The following is a 13,960-nucleotide window of genomic DNA, read 5'->3' on the forward strand; positions in this document are numbered from 1 at the left end:
CAGCAGAGGGGAGAGAGGCTGCAAAGAGGAACAGAGGCTGAACTGGAACCAGAGTGGGAAGAAGGACACCAGGGAGGAGCAGGGAGGGGCGGACACTGTGGAGACGAAAGAACATCTGCTTGGGAGTCTGTGCTGGGTCCCCCCGCCAGGGCCTTGCTGGGCCGCATGCCCTCGGCTGCCTCCAGCGTGCCCTGTGCTTGCTAGTCACAGTGATGCTCCAAAGAGCAGACAGGTAAATGCCCCAAGGTGGTGTCCAGAAAGGAAAAGTCAACAGATCGCTGCTGTTCCCAGGAGGAAACGCCTCACCCTGTTCCCTGGCTACAGGGCAGCTGTCCAGTGGAAGGCACGGTGTCTCTGCTGGACACCGGCCAGCAGTCCACAGTGCCCCAGCCTGAGGCTCTGCCCTTGAGGTCCTCCAGCACCCCTCTGGCCCCCATGTTTTGCATGTTCCCTACTCCACACAGCTCCTGTTCACTGCCTATGTTGGCTAAAGATGATCAAGATGGTCGTGGGGTGGCAGTGACGGTATTAAAATGCCAAACGTAAGATTAACATTCTATCTGCCAAAGAACTCCACAGTGTTAGCTCAAAAAAACACCATAACTGTGTATGATGTTGATTATCATAGCTATTTTACAGGGTAAAAAAAAAAAAATAGAAGGCTCTGAGTTGCCTTTTGCCCAAGGTCCTATAGCGTAGCTGGGATTGTCACTTAATTCTGTTGATCACAAATGTTGTGTGCACTTTCTACTCTTCCTTGTGGCCGCCCTGGCAAGTGTGGGCAATGCACAGGATTAAAGAAAATTAAAATGGCAGTCCTAATTTATTCCCAGAATGCAAGGATAGTTCAACCCACGAAAATCAATAGCATCAAAAAGAATAAAACACTTAGAAATTAACTAAGGAGGTGAAAACTTGCACAATGAAAACTACAAAATATTTCTAAAAGAAATGAAAATACAACAAATGAATGGAAAATGAATGGAAAGATATTCCATGTTCATGGACTGGAAGACTTAGCATTGTTAAGATGCCAATACTACCCCAAATGATCTGTAGATTCAATACAATACCAATCAAAAGCCCAATGGCTTTTTTTTTCATTTAAAATTCATATGGAATTTCAAGGGACCCAAATAGCCAAAGTAATCCTGAAAATGAAGAACTAAGCTGGAGGACTCACACTCCCTAATTTCAAAACTTAATACAAAGTTACAGTAATCAAAACAGTGTGGTACTGGCTTAATGACCAATATAAAGACCAACAGAATAGAAGATATTCCAGAAATAAACCCTTACATCCACGGTCAAATTATTTTTTACAAGGGCCCAAAGACCATTCAATGGGGAAAAGATACTCTTTTCAACGAATGGTGTTGGAAATTAGATATCCACATGCAAAAGACTAAAGTTGAACCCTTCCTTAATACCTACTCACAAAAATTACTTCAAAATGTATAAATATAAAACCTAAACCAGAAAACTCCTAGAAGAAAACAGAGCAAAAGGCTCATGATATTGGACTTGGTGATGGTTTCTTAAATATGACACCAAACACACAGGCAACAAAAGAGAAAACAGACAAACTGGACTTCATAAAAATTTTACATTTTTTGTGCAACAAAAAACACTTATCAACAGAGTAAAAAGGCAACCCACAGAATGGAAAGGAATATTTGCAAACCATATATCTGATATGGAAATAATACCTAGAATATATTAAGACCTCTTGAAGCTCAATAACACCAAAAAAACCCCTAAACAATCCAATTCAAAAGTGAGCAAACAGCTTGAAAAGACATTTCTCTTTATAAGAGAATAAAGAGGACACACAAATGGCCAAAAAATAGAAGGTGCTTAGCATCACTATTATTAAGTAAATGCAAATCCAAACTGCAATGAGATAGCACCTCATGACTACAATGAAAATGCACGGGTGCATGGGCGCGCGCGCGCGCACACACACACACACACACAAACCCTCAAGTGTAAGCAAGAATGTGGAGAAACTGGAACCACTGTGCACTACTGGTAGTGATGTAAAATGGCACGGCTGCTACAGAAAATGGTACAATGGTTGCTCAAGATATTTTTTAAAATAAAATTTTAAATTCCTATGTCTTGGAACATACTCAAAAGGATGAAAAACAGGGTCTCAAAGAGCTGTTTGTACACTCAGGTTCATAGCAGCACTATTTACAATAGCTAAAGCATGGAATAATCCAAGTGTCATCCACAGATGAATGATGTGATAACAAAATGTGGTATTTACATACAAAGGAATATTAATCAGCATTAAAATAGGAAGGAAACTGTGACATATGTTAAAAGATGGACGAACCTGGAGGACATTCTGCTTAGTGAAATAAGCCAGTCACCAACAACAAACATCACATGATTCCACTTATGTGACATACTTAGTCAAAATCATAGAAATGGAGAGCAGAATGCAGCTTCTCAGGGCCTCAGGGAAGGGAGGATAGGGAGTTATTCTTGATGGGTCTAGACAAGGAGAGTTCTGGAGATGGATGGTGGTGATGTTTGCAGAGCAATGTGAATGTACTTAATGCCTTAAAATGGGCCTTAAAAATGTACCCTTGAAATGTACCCTTAAAAATGGGCCGAACAGCTATGTGTATTTCACCACAATAAAAAAAAAGATTAGAAAATAAAGTGGATATAACTGACGGGGGACAGGGGATGCTGACCCTGACTCATGACCAAGCCAGGCTCATTTGATGGGAATGTTTTCACCCACATCAGGGACAAGGAGCCTGGGTGAGAATAACCCCACATACAACTTTTTAAATCTTTGGCATGCATAATGCCTTTCTAAAAGTTCATTCCACATTTTCTTGCCCAATTCTGCCCTGCTAACCGTGACTGATGTTGGGCTAAGGCTGAGACCTTGGCACCTCCTAGGAGGAGGGAGGCTGGCCTATCTGCCAGCCATTGCTGGATCCCAGCAGCTCGCAGTCATGCCCAGCTGAGCGTTGGATGTGCCATCCGTCCATCCACAGCCATGCAGGCACTCTCCCTCCTCCGCTCTGCCTGTCTCACAGCAGCCGCTGGGCACCCTGCTGCTCTCTGCCCAGCGGAGTATCAATGCATCTATGCTGGAGCTGGACGATGGCCCTGAGCAGTTGTAGGTGACCCTGTCCACTGGGCTCAGCTCACAGGGAACGCCAGCAACTGGCAGCCTTTTTCCAGTGGGCTGGCTAGAATGTTAGCACGCAGAACTGAAAGAGACCACCCCTTGCTCCAAAATACACCTTTCCCCAAGACACCCTCCAAAGAGAGCCTTTTAAAACTTGATAAATCTTTCTTTGAAAAAAGCAAAACTCCCAATTCTAAGAGTCATGTACATCTTAGCTGGAGTTATTTTTTTTTTATTTTATTTGTTCTAATTAGTTGTACATGACAGTAGAATGCATTTATACATTTTGATAGATCATGCATAAAAAGAGTATAAGCTCTCATTTTTCTGATTATACGTATTGTAGGATCATATCGGTTGTGCAGTCATATATGTAATGAGGTAATAATGTCTGTTTCACTCTACTACCATTCCTTCCCCCATACGCCTCTCTTCCCCTCCCTTCACTCCTCTCTACCTAATATAAAGTAACCATACTCTTCCCTACCATCCCCCTTACTGCAAATTAACTTCTGCATATCAGAGAAAACATTTGGCCTTTGATTTTTTGGGTTTGGCTTATTTCACTTAGTGTGATATTCTCTAAGCTGGAGTTATTTAGTCAGATTGCTTTCCATACACCTGAGATTTGCCTATATTTAGAAGGAAATTTTTGTGTAGAAAGGGAGAGTGATTTTGAAACAAGGTGTGATTTTGGGAAGAATGGAACCCTTATCCTTCTTTGATGGCCTGCTGTTTTCCAGGCACTTTGCTCTTCACTGAGGCTACTACACAACCAGCATGACAGGCACAGTCCCCGCCGGATGGCGCTTCCAGTCTGACCAGGGTTCCAGGGCCTGCCTCTCCCTCTGGGCTCCATGCTGTTCCTACCACAAAGCTTGAACCCCACTACTTCCCACAACCTCTCTCCAGCCTGGCCCTCGTCTTCCCTTGCTGCCCTCTGCTGGTGTAGCAGCTTGCCTCACACTGCAAAAGCTGTGCGCATCTTTAACCTCCTCCCTCCACTCTGTCCTGGAAGTCCTGGACACTGATTACTGCGTGACCAATCTTCCCAAAGTGTGTTCCAATTGCTTGCAAACTCGAAAGCACTCAGTGGTGCCTTCAGTGTTTTATTTACTTTTTAAAAATTCAGACCTTTCTTTTTCGGCATGCAAAAAGCCCTCTCCCCTCCTGTAATTTCTCCCAATTACTTTCAGCTAACGGCATCTACTTCCCATTCTTTGACCTGAGTGCATCTATATTTGTGCCTTTGTACATTTTGTTTCCTCTACTTAGAATGCCCTTCCCTTCCCTGTCGGCTCAGTTCTCAACACCAGCTACACCTTAGGAGCACATGGAGAGCTTTAAGGGAAAAAAAGAAGATGCTTGGGAATCAACTAAGTTCCAATAAATTCTAAATTCAGGGGACCTGTGGCTAAGGCATCAATGATTTTTAAGAATCTCCCCACTAATTCTGACATGCAGCCAAGACTGAGAAAGGCTCCCTTTTTCCAACCACCATGACAGCCCGGAGACTGACCTGTAGACTCTTCGGCAGACTCAGAGAGCACCTGCCTCCTGTTGGTTACGCTGACCTGGCACACAGCACATTCTGTTTCAAGCTCTCTTTAACAAGGTGCTACCTGGAAAGTCTGTGCTACTCCATGACTCGCAAGACCTGGGATGGTGAGGACAGCCAGAGAGAGCTAATGGATAGGTTGATGTGACTGTCTCCAGGAACGGAGAGACCCCAGCTCTGATTACCAGGTACAGGAACCATGCTGCTTGAGAGCCATGGAAGCATGGAAACCGCGTGACCAATCTCAATATCAATAGCGACAAATCGCACTGACAGTACTTACACTTGATGTGACATGATGACGATGGTTCTTTACCTCCGTGACCTTCCTTTCCCAAACCCATATTCCGTCTGTCTAATCATGAGGAAGACATCAGATGAGTCCTAATAGAGGGGCATCCTAAAATACACCTGACCAGTGCTCCTTAGAACTGCCACTCAGCTGGGCGTGGCACATGCCTGGAATCCCAGCAACTTGGTAGCCTGAGGCACCAGGATGGCAAGTTCAAGGCCAGCCTTAGCAACTTAGTGAGATCCTGTCTCAACATAAAAATCAAAAAGCTCAGTGGTAGAGCACCCCTAGGTTCAATTCCCAGAACCAACCCCCAAATCCCCCCTTAAAAAAAAAAAGAATTGTCACAATCATCAAAAACTAGGAAGGTCTTAAGAAACCATCACAGTCAAAAGGAGTCTAAGAAGACACGAAGACTAAATGTAACATGGTGCCCTGGGTGGAATCCTAGACCAGAAAGGGCACAGTAGGGTAAAAAATAAGGAAATTTATTTAATAATAGTGTATCGATAGTGGTTCATTAATTGTAGTAACAGTAAGGTAAGTTCTGAATAACAGCAGAAACTGTATCTGGAGGAGAAAAGCAAACTCTGCACCATCTGCCCAAGTTTTCTGTAAATCTGAAACTGTTCTAAAAAAATAAAGTCTGTTCATAGAACAACAACAAAATTTTTAAAAATTCAGTTGGAAAACAAAAACAGATCTGCATCCACATCGCATCATTCCCACACCAGCTCATCTTCCTGGCACAGTGTCCAGTGCATCTATAATAATAGGCTGGGCGGCTCCAGTTCACAGCCACAGAGTCAAGAGCCAGCCAAGGCTTTTAAAGCTGCCTTTTAAAACAAGTGCTTTGGGTTTGGACCAGAGGCCACTGATGGACCTGCGGTCTCCAGAGGAAAATGCAACCTGTTTCCTCAACCTGATTTAAAATGCCCATCAAATAAACAATTAAACATCAATTATTCTATTTAATAGCTTAGCTTGAAGCGATGATCTTGCCCCCCCACCCCCTTACCCCCCCCACACACGGAGTTCCAGAGAAAAGCTGATGAGGAGCCAAAACTCAAAGTATGGGGAGGGGAAGGGGACAGAAAGGGGCAGTGATATTCCAATAGGCCTGGGACTCTCAGTGGCTGCAGACACTGGCCCCAAATTCTCTGTGCTGCCAAGAAGGCAGCTAGACAGCCTGGGCACAGGGCATGGTGCCCCCCACCACAGAGCATCACTGTTGGCACCTCCCAGGGGCCTTGCATCTGGTCATAGGGCCTTCAGGTCTGGCAGGGCCCCCTGAACAGCCCATGGCTGAGATTCTGCCCCACCTTCCCTCAGTCATGGAAGAGAGGTGCCCACAATGTGGAGGACGGGAGGCTGTGCCCTCAAGAACCCAAGGTCCCAAGCTGTTGCTCTCAAGCCCAGACCTAATCCCACCCAAGTACAGACCCAAGCCCAGTGGGCCGTAGAGTGGAGGGCAAGGGGCAGAGGGGACTTGGGCTGCTTTTGATTTGTTGACTGGTTTATTTATTTGTTTTTGCAGTACTGGGGACTGAACCCAGGGCAGTGCACCACTGAGCTACACCCCCAGCCCTTTTTATTTTGAGACAGAGTCTTACTAAGTTGCCCAGGCTGGCTTCAAACTTGCCATCCTCCTGTCTCAGCCTCGCTAGTCACTGAAGACTTGTTAACTTTAACCCAGAGCCACCTTTATCTTTAACATGGCGTTTCTTTCTGGGAAGAAAACTTAGTCAGAAGAAGGGAGTAAAAAGGAAGCTGACCTTGCCAAGAAATAAGGCTTCTTTCTTAGAAAAGGAAAAAATCCACAAACCCCAAACCCAGGCCTGATTTCTAGAAGTCACCCTGGGAAGACCCTGAGCTGGCCCACCAGGAGGAGCATGGTGTCTTGTTGTCGCCTCATTGTCACTGTGGACTATGACAGTCTTCACAGGGCCATCCCACCCTTTATCTGGGGCCTTCTCGTACCAGCCCTGGTAAGCTGCACATGAAACAGAACTGTGCTGCCAACTCAGGCACAAGCCAAGGACCAGGGGCCCAGAGTGAGCCAGGGAGCTGGGCACAGGCTTTCCTCTCAGGCACAAGGTCAAGGACCCATCCCAAGGGGATGTCAGTCCAGTCCCAGAGAGCCTCCACTATAGGCGGTAATGAACAGAGGCAGGCTGAGGCTCCTCTGGCGGACAGGAGTGACCCAGCAGATCAGGGATAGGGTCACCTCCCCCACATACCTGCTGACAAAGGCCCATTCAAGAGAGGCCGGAAAGGTAGTCCTGGCAGCAGCAATAAAAATCCTGAGCAGCAGCCAAGGTCAGGGTCCTAGAGGCCAAGCCCACGCTGCCTGCCCACAGCTAGACCTCAGCACCAAGGGGCTCAGCCAGCCGCCTCCACTCTCGGCCCACCTATTTGGGAACACAGCTCTGGTCCGCACCTTTCAACCACTGAGCACTCTGCATACATTCCACATTATCTCCCTGGGAGCAGGAGTAGCAGGAAGATGATCCAATAGGATATCTGGAAATTTGCCTTACCTCTGGGTGGGGAAGGAGGCTGTTTGTCTCTTTCAAAAAACACATTGTCCCTTCCCTTCCCACCTAGGGCCCTCATTCCCCTGATTTCCACAAAGCCAAGTCCCACACCTCTTCCAGGTACTGCTTTTGCTTGTGTGTGTGTGTGTCCTCATCAAAATGTAAACTCCTTGGGACCAGAGACACAATCTGGGCATCTATGGATACCCAGCAACTGAGCATAATGGCTGCTCAATAAATGTTGATGAATGAAGGAATACACGGATGTTTCAACATCATTATCTCTTTATCATAATCCAAAGAACCACCTGAGCATCTGCCGCATTTTCATGCATTTATGGCATTTTGAGCATTTAAGCAACACCCCAACCCTAACTCATTTCTTCATTTCTGCCATCTGGGCCTCTGTCAAATCCCAAAATTCAATGAGGAATCAGTTTTCCTCTGTTGACTTCAGCTCTTAAGCATCTCCCAGAACCCAAATGGGGTCAAATCTTAGTTTTGGGACTCTACTACAGGAACCAGGCATTATGGGACTATCACTAGGATGACAGAAATGAATGGGTTAGGAATAGGTTTTGTGCTCAAGGTATCAAAGACAGGCAAGGGAGACAGTCCAGAGGGACAAGTGGGCTCAACACCTAGGGGACAAGGACTGTTTCCCACTTATGCTCAATTTACATGGGCTCACTGGGCTTTCTCCACTTGCCCACCAGGGAGAGAACAAACAGACCTTGCTTTTGAAGAGGCAAGTGGAATGTAGGGAGGGGTGTGTCTTTTTTTTTTAATACAGGGATTGAACCCAGGGATGCTTATCCACTGAATCACATCCCCAGTCCTTTTGAATATTTTATTTAGAGACAGGGTTTCACTGAGTTGCTTTAGGACCTTGCTAAGTTTCTGAAGCTGGCTTAGAACTCAGAATCCTCTTGCCTCAACCTCCAGAGCAGCTGGGATTACAGGTGTCACCATCACACCCAGCAAGGAGTACATCTTTAAGTGTCTGTAAGTAGCAGACACCATGGGCCACAGGAAGTAGAGTCTAGGGGAGGGGGTGGCATGTGTGCTTTTTGGGAATTAGAAAGAGCTACTTGACCAAATGGGCACTTGGAAGGAGCCTCAAAGGATGATGCCATTCTAAACTATAGTAAGATGGAGTCACTATCATTCCTGTTTTTGTTTTAAGTAATATTTACTGCATGTTTACTATGTGCTAACACTTTACAGAGCTCACCCCACTCAATCCTCACACTCATTTGACAGGTATGGAAATGGGACTTAGAAAAGTTAAGAAAACTAGACAGCATCAGCGTCGGATCAGAACCCAAGCTTGTGCATCTACCAAGGCTGCCACCCCTACTCCACAGCAGGAGGGAGGGCACGTTCCAGCAGGGCTTCGGAAAAGGAGCCTGGAGAGGTGGCTGTGGCCAGGTTATAGAAGCCTGAGTGCAGGGCCAGGTCCATGTCCTCATTACCTGCAGTGGAGGTAAGACGGAACTGGACCTGCACTGCAGGATCGGTGGGTAGAATGGATTGGCTCGGGCTGGGAGGGTAAAAGAGGCCACCTCCAGAACCAGGTGAGAGACTGCAGCTGTGAGGCTGAGAAGGTGCGAGAAGGTGCGTGACCTGCCTACTGCACTATCAGGTGTGGAAGATGAGGTATGTGTGAGGAAGGCAGTGGGCGTGCAAGTGTGAGTGCAGGTGAGTGAGCGTGAGCGCCCCTTCTGGGGAGGAAGAAGGCTGCCGGCCTTCCAGGGCAGGCGGGAGGTGGAGGTAAGGGCAGCAGGTGGGGCTCAAATCAATGGATCAGACCTGAGCAGGAGGACTCTGGGGAATAAGAAGCCATCATTCCACATCTTCACTGGGTCCTGAGATGCCCAGGGGCCAGCACCTCAATGAAATCAATGAACATTTGTTGAATGAGTAAATTGGAGACCTTGGCTCTGGTCTCCCAACCTGGCTTTGCCCTTTAGCAGCGTGGGGGTCACTGTCTTTCCAACTAGCTCCCCCATCATCTTATCCAGTAGGTATTCTCCATCTGGGCAGCAGCATTCCTACAGCCCCAGCCCAATCCCTGGGGGCCCCCCAGCCCCATTCCTGGGCCTCCTCCTGCCCCACACATTGTTGTAACAAAAGTGTTTCTGTGTGGCCTCCAAGCAGGCTGCATATTTCCCAGGTCAGAGACTCCCCCACCTGCATTTCAGAGCACAGCAGATGCTGCCAAATGAGTTCCAAGCTTGTGTCTGGGCCCAAGACGTCCTGCTTCTCATCAGGGACAGAGAGACAGCACTGTGTCCCTGACCAGGACCTCCTGTCACAAACTCTCCAGCCCACCAAAGTCTCCTCCCTCCAGAGGACTTTGCAGGTCTACCAAATGATGGCCCTGGGTCTGGTCCTGTCCAGAGGACACCCTCTAAAGACTCCACACAATGCCATGTGTGTCCTGGCAGAACAGACCAGGAAGACTTGTGTCCAGGAGGGGCCAGCTCCCATAGCCAAGAGAAGAAAACCTGCGCTCCCGGACTGCCTGCCCCACTGGATGAAAGAGGATCTTCCTCCAGAGTGGCCAGAGCCCAGCCCCTTTGCAGCTGCAACCTTGTACTGCGAAATAATGAGTACAATTTAGTACCTGGTGAGAAAAGGGATCTCTTTCAAGATCATATAATCCACTCAAATTTAGAGGAAGGCTGGCTTGGAAATCATGACTCTAAACCCCCTATTGACAGATGTGGAAACGGAGGTCTAAAATCTTGGAGGCATTCAGTTGCTTGACGGCAGTCTAAACCAGTTTTTAGATTTCACCAGAAGCCCAGTTTGCATGTGAGGACATTTGGGGGATGAATGCATTGTCCCCTGGGAAGCCCAGCAACTTGGGGCAGGGCTGGAACCAGGCCTTCCTGTGGGAAGCTCTCTACCTGCAGGGCGCTGTGCTTTCTGGTCTGCTTCCTCCAGGGCACTCCTGCAGAAGTCCCATGGGTGATTCCTTAGACGGTCCCAGGGCCTGCCCTAGGGGCTACCCCACACTGCGTGCCATTCAGATGGAAGCTACTAAATCCAATGGAACTGTCATGGGGATCTAGGTGGGCTGACTCCCCTATGGCCGTGGAGAAATCCTGGGGACTAACAAACAGCTCCCCCCCCATCTTTGCCACACCCAACAGCTTCACCTTCCAAGAAAACATACTAGAGGGGACTTCCCTATTGTCCCCTGCCTACTAGAGGACCCTCAATGAAGGATCATTCCAATCTCCAAAAAATTGATAGTAGCAGAGAAAAGAAGACAAGAGATTCGGGTCAGGCAGTGTGGGATCCAAAATTCTGGCTGAGAAGTCAGAAGGCCTTAGGTACTAGTGGCCATGTGAACTCAGCCTCAGTTTCCCGAACTATGTCCTGGGTAGATGCTCCCTCAAGACTCCTTCTGGCTCTGAGAAATCAGATTCTGAGGCCATAAACTGTGTCTCCCTCCTTGCTGCCATGTCCCTAGCAATGAACACATAGTAGACACTTAAAACAATCCATTAAATGACTGAATAAAATGGGTTCCCCATCCGTCTAGGAAGGAAACCCTTCCCTCAGGCACCGACCATCTGAAGACCATAGAAGCGTAAGTCTTGGAGAGCCCTGCCTGGCCATCTAGGAGCCCTTGCAAACCCACTTCCTCTCCGAGATGCACAGATGGGCCTGGAGGAGCCAAGCAGGAAGCAGGAAAATGTTCCTGGGGAGGGAGCAGGGAGTGGCCTGACCGCCAGCAGGAGCCAGCGACCCTCACTTCCACTCCCCACGCTCCCCTCCCTCCTCCTGTCAGTGACTCCCTCTCCTCCTGCCTCCAGTTCCTTCTGGTCCCCCCCTGCCCTCCAGCATCACAAAGCCTTCCCCTCCCTCACAGAGCCTCCTCCAGCCAGGAAGACGCCTGAGCCTCAGCTTTCTCAGGACTAATGAAGGGAAAACACAACATGGAGTGATTTAAATTCTGGTCTGTGCTTAGCCTCTGGAGTCTGGCACCCAGGAGAGGGCCCCTCTGCTGAAGGAACCTGAAAGTGCCTTTCTTCCGCCTCTTCTGCAGGGTCCCAGGGAGATGTTAGGGTTTCTCTTCTGGGGTGCCACATCTTTCCCGGAAAACCACCCTGTCCTCTTCCTTACATCAGATCCACCTGAGACCTATTTTAAAGAATGATTGTGTGTGTGTGTGTGTGTGTGTTGGGAAAGCAATGGTGTGTGTTACTGTTGAGATGTGTGTGTGAACACAAGTGTGAAGGTAAAGAGTAAGTGGTGTGCATGTAGCATGTTTGGTGTGTATGTGGTGCACATGTAGTATGATTCAAGTATATGTGTGGTGTGAGTATGAGAATGTGAATGGAGCGTGTGTGGTGTGTGTGAGGTGGTGATATTATGTGTGTGGTGTGTATGTACATGTGTAATGATGCTTGTGATGGGTAGTGGAGGGGGGTAAGGAGCCATGACAGTTTGGAGTGGGAGCCATATAAGCAGGAGACCCTCTATAGAAGCTAAGGATAACCAGTATCTAGGCAACCGTGATGGGGGGAGGGGAGGCAATATGGAGGTGAGGAATGGGCAGGAAAAGGAGGAAGGCTGAGAATTGGAGTTTCCATGGCAACTACCAGGCAGGTCACGTGCAAAAGGCCAAGTTGCAAAACAGATCCACACATATAATATGAGGGCAGCTGGCCCCCGAGAGGGGGTCCTTTCATAGAGGGCCTGGGATGCCCACTGATCCATCTGCAAACCTGGATATCCTGGCCTAGCCAAGGCACAAAGCCAAGGAAACAAAGGAAGTGGACAGAGAGGCCACACTGGTGCAAAGCAGCCTCCAGTAGCCACATCCCCCAGGTCTGAAGGTTGGCTGGCACCTGGGCAGGCTCCTTTCCAGTCAGGCTGCTCCGCCACTTGTAAGAGCCTGAGCAGGCAGGAAGACCCAGGTTGCCAGTCCAACTCTACAGGAAAGCCCAGTGAGACACAAAGAGGGCAGCGCTGCCAGGGCCAGCCTTGCTGGGGAAAGGTGGGGCTGGGGGATCTGGGCTCCCTGGGAAAGAAAACAGAATTGGGTAGAAAAGACCAAGAAAAGAAAGTGATGCAGACATTCTTGTGAATTCCCGCGCCCTGGAACCCCAACACCTTCCTCTCTACCCCCCGCAGCCGCCCAGCTCCCATCCCACCCCTGGGCACCAAACCAGCAAGTTCCATTTTGTAGCACTGGGTGTCCACACTCACATCCTGCCGCACTCCCCGTCCTCACATCCACAGGCTCCACGCAAGGGTCCAGGGCTTCCAGTAACAAAGGAAAAGTCCCCCTGGGCAGATGGTGGGAGCAGTTCTTTCCCTTCTCCTAGGAGCCCTGGCCCCAAGTTCTGGGCAGCCTCCGGCATCACCCCACGGCCACAGCCTGCCTCCCCTCGGGCTCCTCGGTCTTTCGACGCCCACCTCCTTGTTTACATCCCCCAAGCCCTTTCCGCTGCCCAGGCGGGGACGGCGGGAGGACCGCGCACGCCCACTGAAACAAACGAGACCCGCGCTCGCGACGCTCGGGCTGGGGGCTCGGTCCCCACCCGCGCCTCTTCCCCCTGGAAAGCAGGAGCCAACTTCGCCCACCTCCCCAGCTGCTCACCTGCACAGCCGGTCCCCTCCGCGCAGATCCCAGGAGGACGAGCGGAGTTCCGAGGAGCTGGGAGTGGCGGGCGGGGGGCAGGGCGGTGGGCGCGGCCTGCGCTGCTTTCCCGCCTCCCGGCTCCGGAGAGTTGGGGCGGGCGGCGGGGCGCGGCGGGCGCGGGTGTGATGGGCGGGGGCTCGCTCGGCCGGGCGCCTCGGAGGCCGCTGTCCGGTGGCTTCTGGGTAGCGTGCACGCGCCGACCCCTTCTCACGGCCGGGAAGAGATTTTTTCCCGAGGGCAGCCAAGCTCGGAGAAGCAACAGGAGCCGCCGCCGAGGAGGCGCGCCAGCGCAGGGCGGATTTGCCATCAGCTGTTGCGTTTCGGTTTTCCTCTGGTGAATGTGGGAAGGGAGCGAGACAAGCACAAAGACAGAGTTGGTGTGTCTCTGAAATAGTAAACTCAGGGGACAGAGAAATAAGAGAAAATACCCCAGCATCAGACACAGCAACCCACGTTAATTGGGTGCTTTGGCAGTTAAGGGGAACGTGCGCCAATGGCATGAATGACTGCCACGTAGGCCCAGAGCCGACTTGGCTTGCAGCTGTCATTTTCAGGTAGGGCCCTGGGGCAGCAGCCTCACCCGATCCAGAGATTTGCTTCCCAGAACCCCCTTTTCAAGTTCCCCCAACTCTGGCCCTACCAGGAGGTGATACAAAGCAGCCCTCCAACCCAATTCCCAAGAGTTAAAATTCAAGATGACCATCTTTGAATATGAAGATTTACATCCTAGCTCTGGGGCCCTGCCTGGAAC

General features: G+C 49.4%; 1 protein-coding gene across 3 annotated transcripts in view; it reads right to left on the minus strand.

Annotated features, from left to right (window-relative positions):
* Window positions 1-13,325, minus strand: part of FXYD6 (FXYD domain containing ion transport regulator 6) — a 29,317-nt gene extending 15,992 nt beyond the window's left edge. The window contains exon 1 of one of the 3 annotated variants that reach the window (XM_079104479.1): window positions 13,168-13,325. The gene's annotated coding sequence lies outside the window, so the exon portion shown is untranslated. Of the gene's footprint in view, window positions 1-12,773; window positions 12,966-13,167 lie in introns of those variants that run through there. The other 2 variants (XM_079104478.1, XM_079104480.1) reach the window with 2 other exon arrangements.
* Window positions 13,326-13,960: the final 635 nt, after the last annotated feature.

Source organism: Sciurus vulgaris (genome assembly GCF_902686455.1).
Source record: "Sciurus vulgaris genome assembly, chromosome: 11".
Lineage (NCBI taxonomy): Eukaryota > Metazoa > Chordata > Mammalia > Rodentia > Sciuridae > Sciurus > Sciurus vulgaris.